At 44.9% G+C, this 15,814-nt stretch overlaps 1 protein-coding gene across 1 annotated transcript in view; it reads left to right on the plus strand.

Moving 5' to 3' along the window:
• LOC138521307 (sodium channel protein type 4 subunit alpha-like) overlaps positions 1-15,814 on the plus strand; it is a 3,496,387-nt gene that overhangs the window by 496,378 nt on the left and 2,984,195 nt on the right. Inside the window, exon 2 of the mRNA XM_069634046.1 lies at positions 11,612-11,674. The gene's annotated coding sequence lies outside the window, so the exon portion shown is untranslated. The remainder of the gene's footprint in view (positions 1-11,611; positions 11,675-15,814) is intronic.

Below are 15,814 nucleotides of genomic sequence, written 5' to 3' on the forward strand. Positions count from 1 at the left end.
TGTTTATCCATATTTGGACGACTGGCTCCTGCGCAGCCCTTGTCCACTGACAGCTTTGAGCAATCTCCAGTCTCTCCTCCAGCTTATGTTCAATCTTGGGCTGTCAGTGAACTGGCAGAAATCTTCCATGATGGTCTGCCAAGACCTGATCTTCCTGGGTTTCCGTTGGAATACGATCGATTCCAGGGTGTATTGGACGGCGGACAGGATTGCGGATCTATTCGCCACGTGTCAGCTCTTCATCCGGTCGGAGCACATGACAGCTTGGTGGTTCCAGAGGCTTCTTGGCCTCATGCGTACTTACTCTTCCTCTTGCTAGTCTCAAAATGAGACGTATGCAGCTGGCTTTTTGTAGCTCTTGGTGTCAGGCTTCGGATTCCAAGATGATCCAGTTCCATCAAGCATGATGACGGACCTTCTATGGTGGTCTTCAACCAACAATCTAACAGTGGGGGCCTCCTTCCCGGAGCCCTGCCCACAAGTGCCGATTACCAAGGACTCCTCCCTTCCGGGGTAGGGCGCGACGCTGGATCATCTCTAGGTTTTCGATCTATGGACGCCGCATGACAGGCAGTTTCATATAAAGTATTTGGAACTCCTGGCTGTATTTCTGGTGCTGAAGGCTTTCCAACCGTCCATCACGAACCGGGAGGTCCGCATCCGCACGGACAATTTGGTGTCAATGTTTTATATCAACAAGCAGAGTAATAACAAGTCACCACCTCTTGTGGACCTTGCCATTCAGGTTTGGGAATGGGCCGTCCAGCATGGCGGTTGGCTACTGGCGGTACACATTCCGGGGCAATTCAATGTGACTGCAGATTCAGTCGACACAGCCGCCAGCTACGAGTGGGAACTGAACTTGGCGGTCCTCTCCACCACCTTTCACCAATGGGGCACTACAGAAGTGGACCTCTTTGTGACTGCTACTAACAGGAAACTTCCTCTCTATGCATCCAGGACTGGCCTCAGGGTCTCCTTTCCAGGGGATGCTCTTGAGATTCAGTGGCACAATATGAAGGCTTATGCCTTCTCGCCTCTTCCTCTGATTCATCGGTCACTCTGCAAGCTCAGGAATACATTGAATTGCATTCTCCTGTTCATAGTTCCTTGGTGGCCAGCTAGATTCTGGTTCTCGGAACTTCAGCATCTATCGATTTGTCCTCCAATCAGAGTGCTGTTGATTCCCAACCTGCTTCACCAGTGCGATCAGCAGATATGGCACCCCTCCCCACAATCATTCAACTTGGCGGCCTGGTGCCTGAATTCAAATCCTTAGCGCAGTTTAACCTGTCTGAGGACAATATGCATATTATCCAAGCGGCCAGGAAGCCCTCTACGAGGTCTCAATAGGAGCAAGTGTCTCCGTTTTTGTCACTGGTGTTTAGCTAAGCAGCTGGACCCCAGGCATGCTACGATTGACACTGTCCTTTCGTTCATTTCTCATCTAGTAGCTTCGGGCATTCATGTCTTGTAGGACTTACTTGTCGACTATTGCTGCCTACCTGTCCACTGACAGCTGTTCCTTTTCTTTGACAAACCCAGTCATTAAAAGACATTTTGCAGGTTTATTACATCTTTTTCCACCTGTACGCAATCCTCATCCAAGGTGGGATTTAAATGTGGTTCTGACCGCCTTATGCCATAAACCATTTGCACCCATGGCTACAGCGGATCTAAAGTACCTATCATGGAAGGTGGCCTTTTTGATTACAGTGACTTTGGCAAGGCGAGTAAGCGAGCTTCAAGCTTTGTCCATGGAACATACATTCCTTACCTTCCATAAGGATAAGGTTGTGCTCTGCACTTTCCTCCCTAGGACTTAGGTTGGAGGTAACTCACTCATTTTACCAAACGCTCAGGGTATTCAAACTCACAATGTGTTCCGGTAAATGTAGTCCGGAAAATGGGCTTATACCTTCACACATTTGGAAAAGCTCACACTCAGGTAGGATCACTTCTGAGTACATTTGTATTGTTATGCAGATTATATTCAACCCATGAATGCACCTCCATTTTCAACAGAGCTGGCAGGGATTCAGCCATGTGTTTATTCTATTGTTGTATTGTACATGAGCATGATATAATGAAAAATGTGCATGATTCAGAACATGTACTACTCCGTATGTCATAAAACAGTTCCAATCAGGCACAAAAGAAGAATTTAACGCAAAAGTGGTCTGAAGTTGGTGAAAATGTCAACTGAAAAGATATTTGTCAAACGAACCCTTGTACAAAGGATCAAGTAGATTCACTGTAATTGGTACGATGACTGATTTGTCGATTCCCATTTTGCAATACAGACATGTACTCCTACGTCCCGTCGCCTTTCCGCCATACTTATGGGAGATCTCTCCGTCCTGTGGGACGGGACCGGAGCACTTTGTAAAAAGCTTCCACATTTTTCCAAAAAATGTGTCCTTCCTCTCTCTCTTGCGCGGGGCCCGGCACGCGGACGTAACCCCGCACACCTTGGCTCCGCCCCACGCATCGCCCATCAGTCCTTTTCTCTGCTCGATTGGGGCCGGACGCCCTTGCATCCTCGGAAGATTTTCTTCCCTTTTTTCCTCTCTGGCTCTCGCTAGGGTTCGTTTACTAGTCTGTCAAGTTAAACTTTCCAGATTAATCATCGTGTCACCGTCGCTTCGCGAGGGCGGATCCCCATCCTCTTTGTTTAGAGTGTTTGGGTCCGGAACACCGTTGGGACTCCTGTTTTTACTGTGACTCCCTTTCGGTCCGGGCACTTCAACGTCGGTTGGAGCGGTGGGAGGAGGTGTTCCGACGAACTCCTCCTTCTCATTTTCAGGCGTTCATCGACGAGAAGAAGAAACGCCCGGTAAGTTCTTTACTTTTCAGAGCACCCCGGCTGGGGGATACCTTCCCGGGTTCCTCTCGGTCCAGGAGGGGCGTTGATCGGTCTGTCACCGGGGTTCGCCCTGAGGTGCCCGTTGGGCCTAATAATTCTACCAGAGTTTTCTCCGAGGGTCTCCGTAAGGGGTCTGTGAATACCGGAGTATGCTCCGAGGCCCCTCCTGTGGGGGCTGTTTGTAGACCCAGTTCTACTGAATCGTAGGGTACCGGAGCTCGCTCTGAGGCCTCTCTGTCGGCTTGCCTCAAAAACAAGACTGGGGTGTGCCCCAAGGCCTTGGCTGGGCTTGTTGTTACCGAACGGATGTTTGAGGCCCGCACAGATAAGGCTGTTACCGGGCCTGGGTCCAAGGTCCCTCGTTCAGAGGCTAAAGCTACCAACAGTTCTGAGAGGCCGGACAAGGCTTTGTCGGTGAAAGCACACCGTTCCCGCTCTTGTGGTGACACCAGACCTGTTGAGGGGGCAAAGAAGCAAAGTTCTTGTTTTACCGGCATTGCCGAGGTCCTTCCTTCGAAGGCTCAGTTGGCGGTTAGTATGTCTCAAAAACATTCCAGGCCTCATAGTACCGGCTCTGCCGAGGTTCCTTATGTTAAGGCTAAGATTAAGACCCCTGATCCATCGACGGGGACCGCTGCCTCACTTCCTCACGTGCCGCAGTTCCCCTCAGATGAGGACAAAATGGCGCCCGTTCCCGCCACGACCACGGCGGCCATTTTAGGTGCTTCCTCTACAACTACGTCATCGGCCTCTGGTGTAGGGCTTGGTCCCTTGGGTGAACCTAAAGTCCCTTGTGCGCATCCTTACCGGCCGGTTTATGATTGGAACGCCGGGATGCCTCTTCCGCACAATGTGTCGTTGCCCGCGGGGGGCGGCACCTTTGATTTATGTGGATACGTCGGTGAAGGGGCCGGTGTGGCACCCTTCCCCGTTACGTCCCTGGATTTGTCCACCTCATGAGAGGCCTCCTCAGGTTCCGAATATATCTCTGGAGGATGCCTTTTTCGGTAAATTTCAAGCGCTTATGCGCACCGCCCCATAAGGGAATATTTCAAAGGGCTTTTCAAGGATAAATCATTGTCTGTTCTGGTCAAAGCTCCTTTCAAATCCCAGAGACCGTTTTCTCAAAGTCGACCCTCCTCTGGTTTTAGGGGCTTCCTCAACTGCAAATCTTGCAGGGGAATAACCGCCATAGACAACAGCGCACGTGGTTTTTCTCCCGCTCCTCAGCCTCCTCATCAGGTTCAGGTGGCACCGCCACCGATAAGCCTGCCAAATGAGGGTTTTCGGCGGTCGCACGAGACCCCGGTGGGAGGACGCATTGCGTCTCATTGGGAGGCGTGGCAGACCATCACAGAAGACAGATGGGTCTTGTCAGTCGCTCAAGCGGGCTTCCGCTTACCTTTACCCCCTACCCCACCCATCAACCCTCCTTTTCAGCTGTCGGGGTCACTCTCCCTCAAGGCCGAACTTCATAAACTTCTGGACCTCAGACCTGTGGAACCCATTCCCCTTGGGGAGCGAGGGGAGGGCTTCTACTCCCGACTGTTTACGGTGCCCAAACCCAACCAGGCTGGCCTGCGCTCCATCCTAGACCTTTCCCAGTTCAATCTTTTCCTACCCCAAGAGAAATTCAAGATGATCATGCCCAGCCAGATACGCTCCTCCTTACAGATGGCCGATTGGCTCAGCGTTGTAGATCTTCAGGATGCGTACATGCATATCCTGATTTGGAATCCACACAGGAGGTACCTCCGCTTCTCTTTGGGAGAGGAGCACTTCCAGTTTCGGGTGCTTCCTTTTGGCCTCTGCTCGGCGCAGCGTGTCTTCACGAAGGTGATGTCGGTGATTGCGGCCTATCTTCGTCTCCAGGCGGTAATCCTCCATGACGGTCTCACAGGACCTTATTTTCCTGGGTTTTCGTTGGAACACGATCGACTGCAGAGTGTATCTGACCGCGGACAGAATGGCGGATCTGTTAGCCATGTGTCAGATGTTTGCGCAGTCGGAGAGCATGTCGGCCTGGTGGTTCCAGAGGCTTCTGGGCCTCATGGCCTCGTATGTACTGGCTTTTCCTCTTGCCCATCTCAAAATGAGACAGACCCAGATGGCTCTTCGGAGTTCATGGCGTCAGGCAGTGGATTCGGAGTCCAAGCAAATAATGATTCCGGATTCCATGAGAGTGGACCTGGAATGGTGATCATCTCTCAGCAACCTGTCTGGGGACGCGGGGTTTCAGGACTCGGTCCCCACGGTGACGATCACGACAGACTCCTCCCTTCTGGGGCGGGGTGCGACGTTAGATCTTCAGGTCTCGCCACATAAATCATCTGGAGCTTCTGGCGATCTTCCTAGCGCTCAGGGCATTCAGACCGCTCATTGTCAACAAGGTGGTCCGCATAAGAACGGACAATGTGGTGTCAATGTATTACATCAACAAGCAAGGGGCAACAAATTCTCCCCCCCTCGTGGAACTGTCTATCCAGATTTGGGAATGGGCCGTGCTTCGTGGTGTCTGGCTGCTTGCAGTGCACATCCCGGGCCAGCTGAATGTCACAGCGGATGCCCTCAGCCGGCGGACAGTGTTCACCTATGAGTGGGAATTGAAGGCGGAGGTCTTCTCATGGATTTTCTTGGGTTGGGGCACACCGGAGGTGGACCTCTTCGCTACGGCTGTGAACAAGAAGCTTCCTCAGTATGCCTCCAGAGGGGGGCTGGTAGCCTCCTCTCTGGGGGATGCTCTCGAGATTCCATGGCACAACATGAGAGCTTACGCCTTCCCGCCTCTGCCTCTAGATCACTGTGCAATTTGGAAGTTGAAGAACACAGTGAACTGTTCCCTTCTACTCGTAGCTCCGTGGTGGCCGGCCAGGTTTTGGTTCTCAGGACTTCAGCACCTTTCGGTGTATCCACCGATCAGGTTACCAGTAACTCCCGATCTTCTTCACCAAGGGGAACAGCAGATGTGGCACCCCCCCCCCACAATAACTCAGCTTGGCGGCATGGTGCCTGAGTTCAAGTCTTTAGAGCATCTGAATTTGTCTACGGATAACATGCGCATTATCCAGGCAGCCAGGAAACCCTCAACCAGATCTCAGTACAAGAGTAAATGGCTCAGGTTCTGTCATTGGTGTTTGGAGAAGAAGTTGGAGCCAAGGGTGGCCACGATTGACACAGTGCTGTCCTCCGTGTCCTCCCTAGCAGAGTCAGGGGTTCATGTTCTGTCATGCAGAACTTACCTTTCAGCGGTTTCCGCTTATCTTTCTACAGACCAGTGCTTGTATTCTCTGAGTAACCCAGTGGTTAAGAGGCATTTTGCAGGGTTGACACGCCTCTACCCTCCGGTTCGTAGTCCGCACCCGCCGTAGGACCTAAATGTAGTCCTGACGGCGCTGTGCCATAAACCCTTTGAATCAATGGCTACGGTGGACCTTAAGTACTTGTCTTGGAAAGTGTCCTTTTTGGCTGCCGTTACGTCAGCAAGGAGAGTGAGTGAGCTCCAGGCATTGTCGGTGGAGCATCCTTTCTTGGTCTTTCACAAGGACAAGGTAGTCCTTCGGACAAACCCGGCCTTTCTACCGAAGGTGGTGACCGAATTCCATCTGAATCAGTCGATCTCCCTACCGGTCTTTTTTCCGAACCTTGCCTCTGAGGCTGAGAGGGTTCTACACTGTCTTGATGTCCGAAGAGCTCTTAAGTTCTACCTGGACAGGACTTCCGAACTTAGGAGTTCTTCTCAACTTTTTGTGACCTTCGGTAACCCTCAGGGCAGGCAGGCATCTAAGGCAACTATTTCTAGGTGGATCGCCGCCTGCATCACGGAGGCTTTCACCGTCCAAGGGCTGAAACCTCCTAAGGGTATTCATGCACACCTGGTGCGGGGTAAGGCAGCCGCGGTTGCTTTTCAGAAATATGTCCCCTGGGAGTCCATTGCTAGGGCAGCTACTTGGGCCTCCCCATCTGCCTTCTGTAAGCATTATTGTCTCGACATGAGCTCAAGAGCTGACGCTCAGTTTGGTCAGGCTGTACTGAAGAACCTGTTTCAGTAAGGGGTATTTCCATCTACCCATAGTTCCTGTAAGGAGTGCTTGGGAATCTCCCATAAGTATGGAGGAAAGGGGACGGGACGTGGGAGTATTACCAGGTTACTCACCATAGTGACCACCTTACTCCTAGTCCATAGTCCCCTTTCCCCCATACGCCCGCCTGCCGTCCCCTCTAATAAGGTTCCTCTGTTGTTGCTAATGGGTCTTTGACCCGGCGATAGAAAAGGACTGATGGGTGATGCGCGGGGCGGAGCCAAGGTGGGCGGGGGTACGGCCGTGTGCCGGGCCCCACGCAAGAAAGAGAGGAAGGACAAATTTTGGGAAAAATGTGGATGCTTTTTACAAAGTGCTCCGGTCCCGTCCCACAGGACGGAGAGATGTCCCATAAGTATGGAGGAAAGGGGACTATAGACTAGGAGTAAGGTGGTCACTACGGTGAGTAACCTGGTAATCTATGAACACTGCCCAGTAGGGTATCTCAGTGTGTCAGGGACATACTCTGGTCTACAACGTCAAGGTTTGAACCCAGCAAAAAAAAAAACTGCTGCTTATTCCTCAAAGGTGAATCAAGAAATTGCTAGAAATATCTACTATTATGTATATACTAATGGGCAATCCACCATGTGGAATGTGCTGCAAATAAAACAGTTCTTTACTTGAATGTATTTCCTGGAATTGCCTGCAGCTGCCCATCCTCCATTATGGACATTGAGGGGGTCAACGTTGAATTTGGTTATCATTCAGATATGTTTCAATGTGAATAGGAACAACCTCTTTCTAGGTCTATGCCTACTGCATTGTGCATAAAATCACTGACATCCGTGTGAGGGTGTGGTATGGCTTGCATGCCGCCATTCGGCATAGGGGTGTGTCCTGTATCCCTTCGGACATGGTGACCCCTGACATTATAGAGCCTGTTGATGTCCTTCAAGCCTACATACGTTATTTTATTGGCCATTTATAACATACCAGACATTCAAATATATTTCAATTCAGGATGCCATAAATAACAGGGACTGAAGGATGATGGAGACAACAGAAGTCTATGGGATTTAGAAATGGAAAGGTAATAGAAGGGGTGTGAGGTAAATTTTCACAGGTGCCTAGTCACCACTCCTGAAACGCACGAAGTGATGAGGCTGGAGATTCTTTCAGTCAGGGGCTTTAGAGATGTTCTAAATGCAATTATGCACAACAAATCAGGCATGGTGCATTCACCTCCTTTACACTGGTGCCAACATGGCCCATTCCACTAGAATATGTTAGGCCAATCCTTATTAGGTTTGGCTTTTAAGTGGTGCTGCAAGTGCTGCCTACTAGCTAAAACTGTTGGTATGGGAAGTGAAGATAGAAGAGAAATGGGATTTGGGGGGGGGGGGGACACAGCATGTGGGAGTTAATTGGGTTTTTACCCATGCTTTTTCTGACAATTGCAATGTTAGACTCTGTGGCCATTCCTACTTGCAAACCTCCCCCTCCCAGGCCCATCCCCGCCTCTCTTTGCTAGCTCTGCACTCGCTAATGTAATTAATAGGTAGTTTTATGAAGACTAATGACTTTATTGCAACTCTAATTGAGCTCCTGGAGTAATATAAATGTCTTATCCAAAAGTGCCTTTAGCCACTTTATTTAGAAGCAATATGTTCGACCTTTAATCTGTTGCTTGTACTGAATTCTATTTAAAACAAGCTTTGTCAAAACCAACAGTTATGGAGTTTTCCTAGGCATTAGATACAGTTAAAAGGCCCTGTTATAATGTGCCCAGGTACTAACACTACTTACCGGCTGTTGCCATTTTAGGGGCAGGGAGTACCATTATGGCATTGCCTGGAAAAGCCTATCCAATGCATATACAAAAGCCAGCATGGTTGACTTTTCCAATGCTTGTTTCTAACATGCACTTACAGTTAAAATTAAACCTGAGCAAAGGACTTGTATTGGACCAATATAACTGGCAGTGCTTCGATAAGTCACATTATATATCAAAGTCTGAGCTTTTATTAGTTTAAAAACCTATTTAATGTTGTGGTACAGATGTCACAAGCTCGCCGTGTAAGTAGTGGCCACAAATGCGCAATTGAAATGGAGGATTTAAGTGGCAGATGATATTCTTCAACAGAATAAGATTCTAATTAGCACCTGCAGATGTATGAGGTGCTTCTCGAGAGTCAAATCAGATATATTACCTATAAATACTAGGGAGCACATGATCCTATGAGCCGTAATGTAAATTGAAGGCGTGCAAGGCTTTGACGCCTTCCATTCATGCCACAGCTCATTTTATATCATTTGTACGGTGGAGAGCATGGGTGGAACGCAACTTGTGTTTCTGCCACCTCCCTTCCTCTCCACCGAACAAATGCTCCAGTATTTGTGCCGGCATTGATTTTCATGCAGTCAAAAATGCTGGAGCTCCCTATGGAGTCTGCTTGCTCTATGCAGAGCACAGCATAAAGCATGCGGGCCCCAGGAATCGATCATCATACAATTAAGCATTGTTAAGCGTGCCCAACATGCTTGCTTGTCGGGCAGTGCATGTAGGATCAAAATGAGCTCCGTAGGTGGTTGACAGAAATTTAGATGGAGATGTATATCATTGCACTGTAGTAATGTCAATTGATTGTGCCTTTATGGAATAAGGTACAAGACACAACTGTCACTAGAAAAGTCACATACACTCAACAATGTCACCCTGCCAACAAACTACTGGAATATTCACCCAAACTTGCTCTATTTATCAAATTCTAGGTCCAGAAGAAAGATTGTGGGCAATCCAAACCTTGTACCCTCTCATATGCCCCTGTCACCATTGTGCCGTCCATTTCCCCTCACTTCAAGAACACTGTCGGATTTAGAATGATTTGTATGTGGTATTTTCAGAACATATGTTCACGTGTTCGCTTTTCACAGTTTAGCACACTAATCGTTCATGGAGTAATTAACACACGAGTGCTCTTATATTTCGCCTATTTATTGTCTTGTGAAGTGTTCAAACACTTATTTCGAATATGACTAAGCCAGTCTCTTATTTTTATTGAGTCTTTTGTACCGAGCAAAGTGTGGTGTTTCACTATCTGCTGAGAAGATACGTTTTCCTCTCTTTAACATTTGTCTCGCTGATTCCAACACTCATTCATACATGTCTTACATCCCAAGTAGTGTCATATTTGCACATTCTGAGGAGTGCAAGAAGAAACATCAAACACTCATTAGTTTCCTGATATCCCTGCATGATTCACATAAACGTTGACTCCGATGAATGGCATTTTATGGTTATTTTTTTTAAAGCTCTAGTGAAAACTCAAATTTGCAAAATGTTGATAAGTATTGATTGATAATGGGCACTAATCAGCCCCTAAAATTAGTAAAAGCTAGAAGCATTTTTACTTCTGGACCGCTTTGGATTCGTTAAATGTCGGCTTCAAATCCCTCTACAGTCTACAGTGGTACAAAGGGGGAACGTAGGCAGGGCTGGATTAGTGGGGAGCATTTGAACCATTTGTCCAGCATCAGAGATGGGAGGGTGCCCAACAACTGGAAAAGAGACGTACCATTCTTTCCAGTCTTTAACCAACATAGTGCCTATGTTGTTTTCATAGCAAAGCATGATTCCTAGCCAGCAGCGCAGAATAAATGTAATATAATTTAAGGTGGTCTTCAATACTCTTCAGCCATACACAATCTGTGTTTGAAAAAAATACTTACAACATTCACCAATGTTAGTGATAATTAGGGGTGTACCGAACTTCTGCTTCGAGTAAGTATTCGGCCGAATTCCGTCTGAAATAGTTTCTTGCTATTCGTCTCTTTCCAAATAATTTGAGATTCTCATTTGAATACAATGCAACAAACTCAGAAAAGCAAATATAGACTTCAGTTGCAAAACTGAAAAAAATTAGACCAGACAAATTGCTATCACACAGCTGAAAAGTATGTTGTATATTAATCTGCTCTTTAGGGCATGTTTTGCCTGGGTCGTAATGAGGCCCACTGAATATGCAACAATCTTCTGTACAATTGGTTCTTCATTTAGGTTAAATCTGCTTTATTTATGGCTTTTATTCTTTATTTAAAGATGATACATTAATTACAATGAAGAGAAATAAAAGTATAAAATGAATTTAAAATGGTGCTTTTTTTTTTAATAAGTGTGTTTTTTGAAGTTTGGAACATGATTTACTAAATAAAGCAACTACTCGGCTTCAGCCGAATAGTTGACAAACTATTCGGTATTCGGCCGAATACTAAATATGCTATTCGGTACAGCCCTAGTGATAATATACAGTGCTTTGCTCTTGTATGCCAGTCACAGTCAGCTCCGGATGCCATACCAATTTGTTTATTTCCTTCTACATCGATTTCTGAAAGGCAATAAACCAAGGTCAATTTAAAGGAATAATTGCCTAATTTATTGGCATAAATCGTAAAATATTGTAAGCACAAATAGAATCACTTTTTAAATTTTTTTCAGAATAAACAGTATTTTAAAAAAAGAAACACGAAAGGTAAAAGTCTAAGATGATAGCTACCTGTTTGATGACAAGTATTGTACAGAAAGTGTATGTGACAAGTAGAATTATTTGTTACCTACATTCTTGTCATCACATTAAGATGATTTAAAAGAGTATTTCCTTACCTGCAAAACAGCTGTCTGTAAAGTAAATTGTTAATTGCATCCATTCTTCTCATCCTTATCTAGGTTGATGCCACATCTAGGTGATTAAAACATCAATTTCTTCCAGAGAAAGCATCTATCTGAAAGGTAATGGACTACTTAAATGTATGAATCAATTTTTGGTGTAATAACATGTTATTAATTGTATTGTGATAATTTGTAATATTTAAAAGTATTAATGTTAAAACATCTGAAAAAGGGGGGACATGTCTTCATGTAGAAAACCCCAAACTGTTAGCTTTGCCAGTGCTTGCTCTTACATTGGATGGCACACACTCCACTGGGCTGGCCAGATTCCGCACGTCTTTTTTCGCCCAGTTCTTATTTGTGTGCTTTCACTTACACTGCAAAGTTCACGGTCACACATGTCTGGCGCTCATGGGAGATTGCAAAGTTAGTAACTTTGAAATGGCATCATGTTATGTCATTGACAGCCTCACTTGTTGACTCTGGCAGGGCGGCAACATGTGATGTATACTGGTGGGATCAAGTGTGTGCACCTAAAGGCTGTTTATCTACTGTTCCTTTAAGGCATATAGGACTATATATGTGAATATCCAAGAGTATGGGCCTTTGATACTTTTGTATTGTAGGTTTTGTAATTGTCGTGGTAAGTATCCACATTGTTATGCAGATTACTAGGTTCTGACAGTTTCTCTGCGCATGTTCACTGCTCTGATCTCTTCTACTGCATATAATTAGAACAACAACGCTCCCACACCTAAATTAGGTTTATGGCATGTAGTTCACTGGATGAATTAGGGATCCACACATTAGTGAACGACAATTCAAACAAAGACAAGTAGAAGTTCAAGGAAAATACAACCTGACTTCATAGAACAATATTATAATAACATAAACAGTTTTTAATAAATAGAGTTGTTAAAATCATCACATAAAACATAAAGTGTCCAGTGCTCTAAAGTGCATAGCGATGTTCGTCACATCAATACTAATGTGCAAAATGTGCTTCAATTGTACAAAAAACGCAATTTCACAGTATCTCTCCTTTAGAGATCTCAATTCAAATGTGCATAAAAATATGAACAGCTTTCAGTTATTCAAGTCTCCATTTTTACAATAGGATTGAACCACTTGATATTACAACAGGTGATACTGTGTTGTTGACAATGAGTACCTCCTGTCTAGATGTCTGGGTTAGTCAATACCTGAGTTTCACCTATTCGAGATTCTTAAGCTTTTATTGATGCTTTATATTAGTATCTCAAGTTTCCCAACATGTTTCGTTCCTCTAGTGGTTAGAATTACTATAAGGAACTTCTTCAGGGGTATAGATACACTGGGGCGTAACAACGCCTTAAACCGGTCTTGCAGTGGTCTCTAAGGAAGAACTTGACAAGTTGACGTTGTTGTAGCAGTGCGGATGGTGGTTTGTTGATTCCCAAATTGCAATTCTAATGCGTAATTATCTTCACCCTTATGGTTTCAATCCCAAAGGGAATATCCAGCACAACCCTTAAAGAAACACAGACCACATCTTATTAATACATGTGGTCTCTAAAATACATCAATAATATTAACAATATTGTGATGTATTAGGAGATGCTTACCGTATCTTAGTGTCAGTAAGACCACTCCTCAAAGGCTGTTTGAATGTTCAATGTCAGCGCCTTATGAAGCCCTGTAGATAAACAAAATACAGGACAAATAGTCCCATCGTCTCTCATAGCAAAATATAGGCTGGCTCTCTAATAGTGTCAAAGTAAAGTTTACTGGGAGCGTAAATGGGAGAAAATGACAAAAAAGTCTCGAAGTTAACAGACTTACTTGTGGCCGGCAGCTCACAACTTCATAGTACGAAGTCATAGTCAGTTAGTGCTCTTCTTAATCACAAGTCACAAAGGTATGGCTGGTAGATGAGTCCTAAAACAACAGACTTTAATTAGCACTGTGTTGGAATACAACAGGGCTCAAGAAAAAGTCCCAAGCAAAAGAAGGCTGTTTGCTCAAAACATGTAAATATTAAGAACAGTCTGAATTCAATATTGCTGCGCGGGATATGTCCCTACGGAGAATATGTGGGCTACATCCATTATTATTCAGCTAAATTATTCAAAGGCACACGATCTGGAGGGGCAAAATGCGAGGTATTAGTCTCGGCGGAACCGTCTGGTGGATGTAGTAACACTAACAATGCTAGCTGTAAAGAGCGTATCATAAACGTTCAAATAGTGCACTAACGGACATATGTTCATTGTTGCGCCTAGTTCAACCAGATAACTGCGTAGGCGTTATGACAATACTTGTCATAATCTTACCTAATTCGGGCGAGCTTTGCAGACGCTGGGTTCGTCTGACTGCTAGAGCTGTCAGTTGGACGCCGTGTGAGCAACCGTTGCTACGGTAACTCAATCGTATTGAGCATGACGGCGAACGTTACTACGCATGCGTGGAGGATGGTACACTCGTCATCAGATAGAATGTTGACGAGCACCATGTACGTGTTACCCTCTTAAAAATATTGAAATTTATGGTGAGTAATCCTATTCTAAAAAAAGAGGGATTTTTTTGTGTGTAAGGAAAGTAGAAACGAAGTAAAAAATGGCTTCTGATAACTGGAACTGAATTCGCACTAGGGCTCCGTTTGTAGCCTATTTTCCTCATTACTTCATATTGTTGATGTCGTCCCTACGCATGCGCTATCGGAGGTCACACTAGTCACCATTTTGATCAGGGAAAGGAGCAAAGTGCACTTGAAGACACGTCTAGTTGTACCCCTATCCTGTTAAGGAATAAAGTTACCGAACTGTAAGATGCGTGGAGGAGTATTATTAAAAGACATGTACCGGCTCAATTGGGATCAAATCGGGCTATAAATAAAATAAATTCACTAATGTCTTTGCGAATTCCTGTCTAAATTAGATGCAACCAAATTCTAAAAGTAGAGACTATCTGATATCATACTCAGTGGTTACACTAGATCTTTGATGGAGTATTAGGAATATGTTGTGCATTAGTATATACTATTGGTTAACAAGGGAAATGGATCCATACTGATACCTGTAGAGAAGTTACTTGTATTAGTTGATAAATACACTACAGTCGATATTTTCATTTAATCCTAAGGGGTAACTTTTGGTTAAAAAAAATCATTTTTGCTCTTGTATACTCAAAGTACGCTTATCAATATTAGAGCCCTGGGTTTCGGCAATTTTCATCACGACTCTCCATCTCAATTCTTCTGGTTTGTGTCCAAGGCTTGTAAAATGACCCACCAGGGGTGCATTAAGGATATTATTCCGTATGCAACTCTTGTGTTCTCCTATCCTGATTTTGACCTTCCTTTCTGTTCTGCCAATATAGAGTCGATCACAGGGGCACCAAATAGCATACACCACCATCTTGGTGTTGCAGTTTGTAAGACTCGCTGTTCCCATCTTTTGTTTAGGGCCAGGTCAATTTCTTTTGTCCGTCTGGTTTGTGCACAACAACTACACTGGCCACATGGACTATGGCCAGTAGTTTTTGGGAGCCCCCATTGCTCTGTAATGGTAGTTTGTGTGGTGGGTTTTCTAAATACATCATTCCTAGTAGTAAGTTCCTTTAAGTTCTTGCTTCTTCGGAAAGCGCATTTCAGTGCTCCTAGGGGACACTCACCCTTCTCTAGCACATGCCAATTGTGTCTTATAATCTTTGTGATTTCATTTGATAGTGTACTGTATGTACTAACAAACACAATCTTATCATCATTTCCTTTCTTGTCTTTGTATTCTAATAGTGCCTCTCTGTTGTTATTGGAAGCTCTCTTGTATGCTGTTTTAATAACTTCTTTGGGGTAACCCCTGTCGGCCAGATTACATTTCAGGTTCTCGGCTTCTTGCACAAAATCTTTTTTAGTGCTACTATTTCTCTTAATACATAAGAATTGTCCAAAGGGCAAGTTTTGTCTGGTATGTTTCGGATGGAAACTCGAATAGAGTAATAAAGAATTTTTATCAGTCTCTTTGTGGAATGGCTTAACATATAGAGCTGATTCATCTTTGTTCACAAGAATTGTCAAATCAAGGAAATTGATTTCATCATTGCTTATGGTTTTAGTAAATTTCAAAAAAGGATTTTGTGCATTCAACCATAGTACAAATGAATCAAAAGTCAATAAATCACTTGTCCAGATCAATAGGATGTCATCTATGAATCTTTTCCATAATTTACTGCAGTCAGACTTTTGCCTTTACTATAAATAGTATATGATCTTATGAGGTGGTG

Source organism: Ambystoma mexicanum, chromosome 13, assembly GCF_040938575.1.
Source record: "Ambystoma mexicanum isolate Mex_15411 chromosome 13, UKY_AmexF1_1, whole genome shotgun sequence".
Taxonomy (NCBI): Eukaryota; Metazoa; Chordata; class Amphibia; order Caudata; family Ambystomatidae; genus Ambystoma; species Ambystoma mexicanum.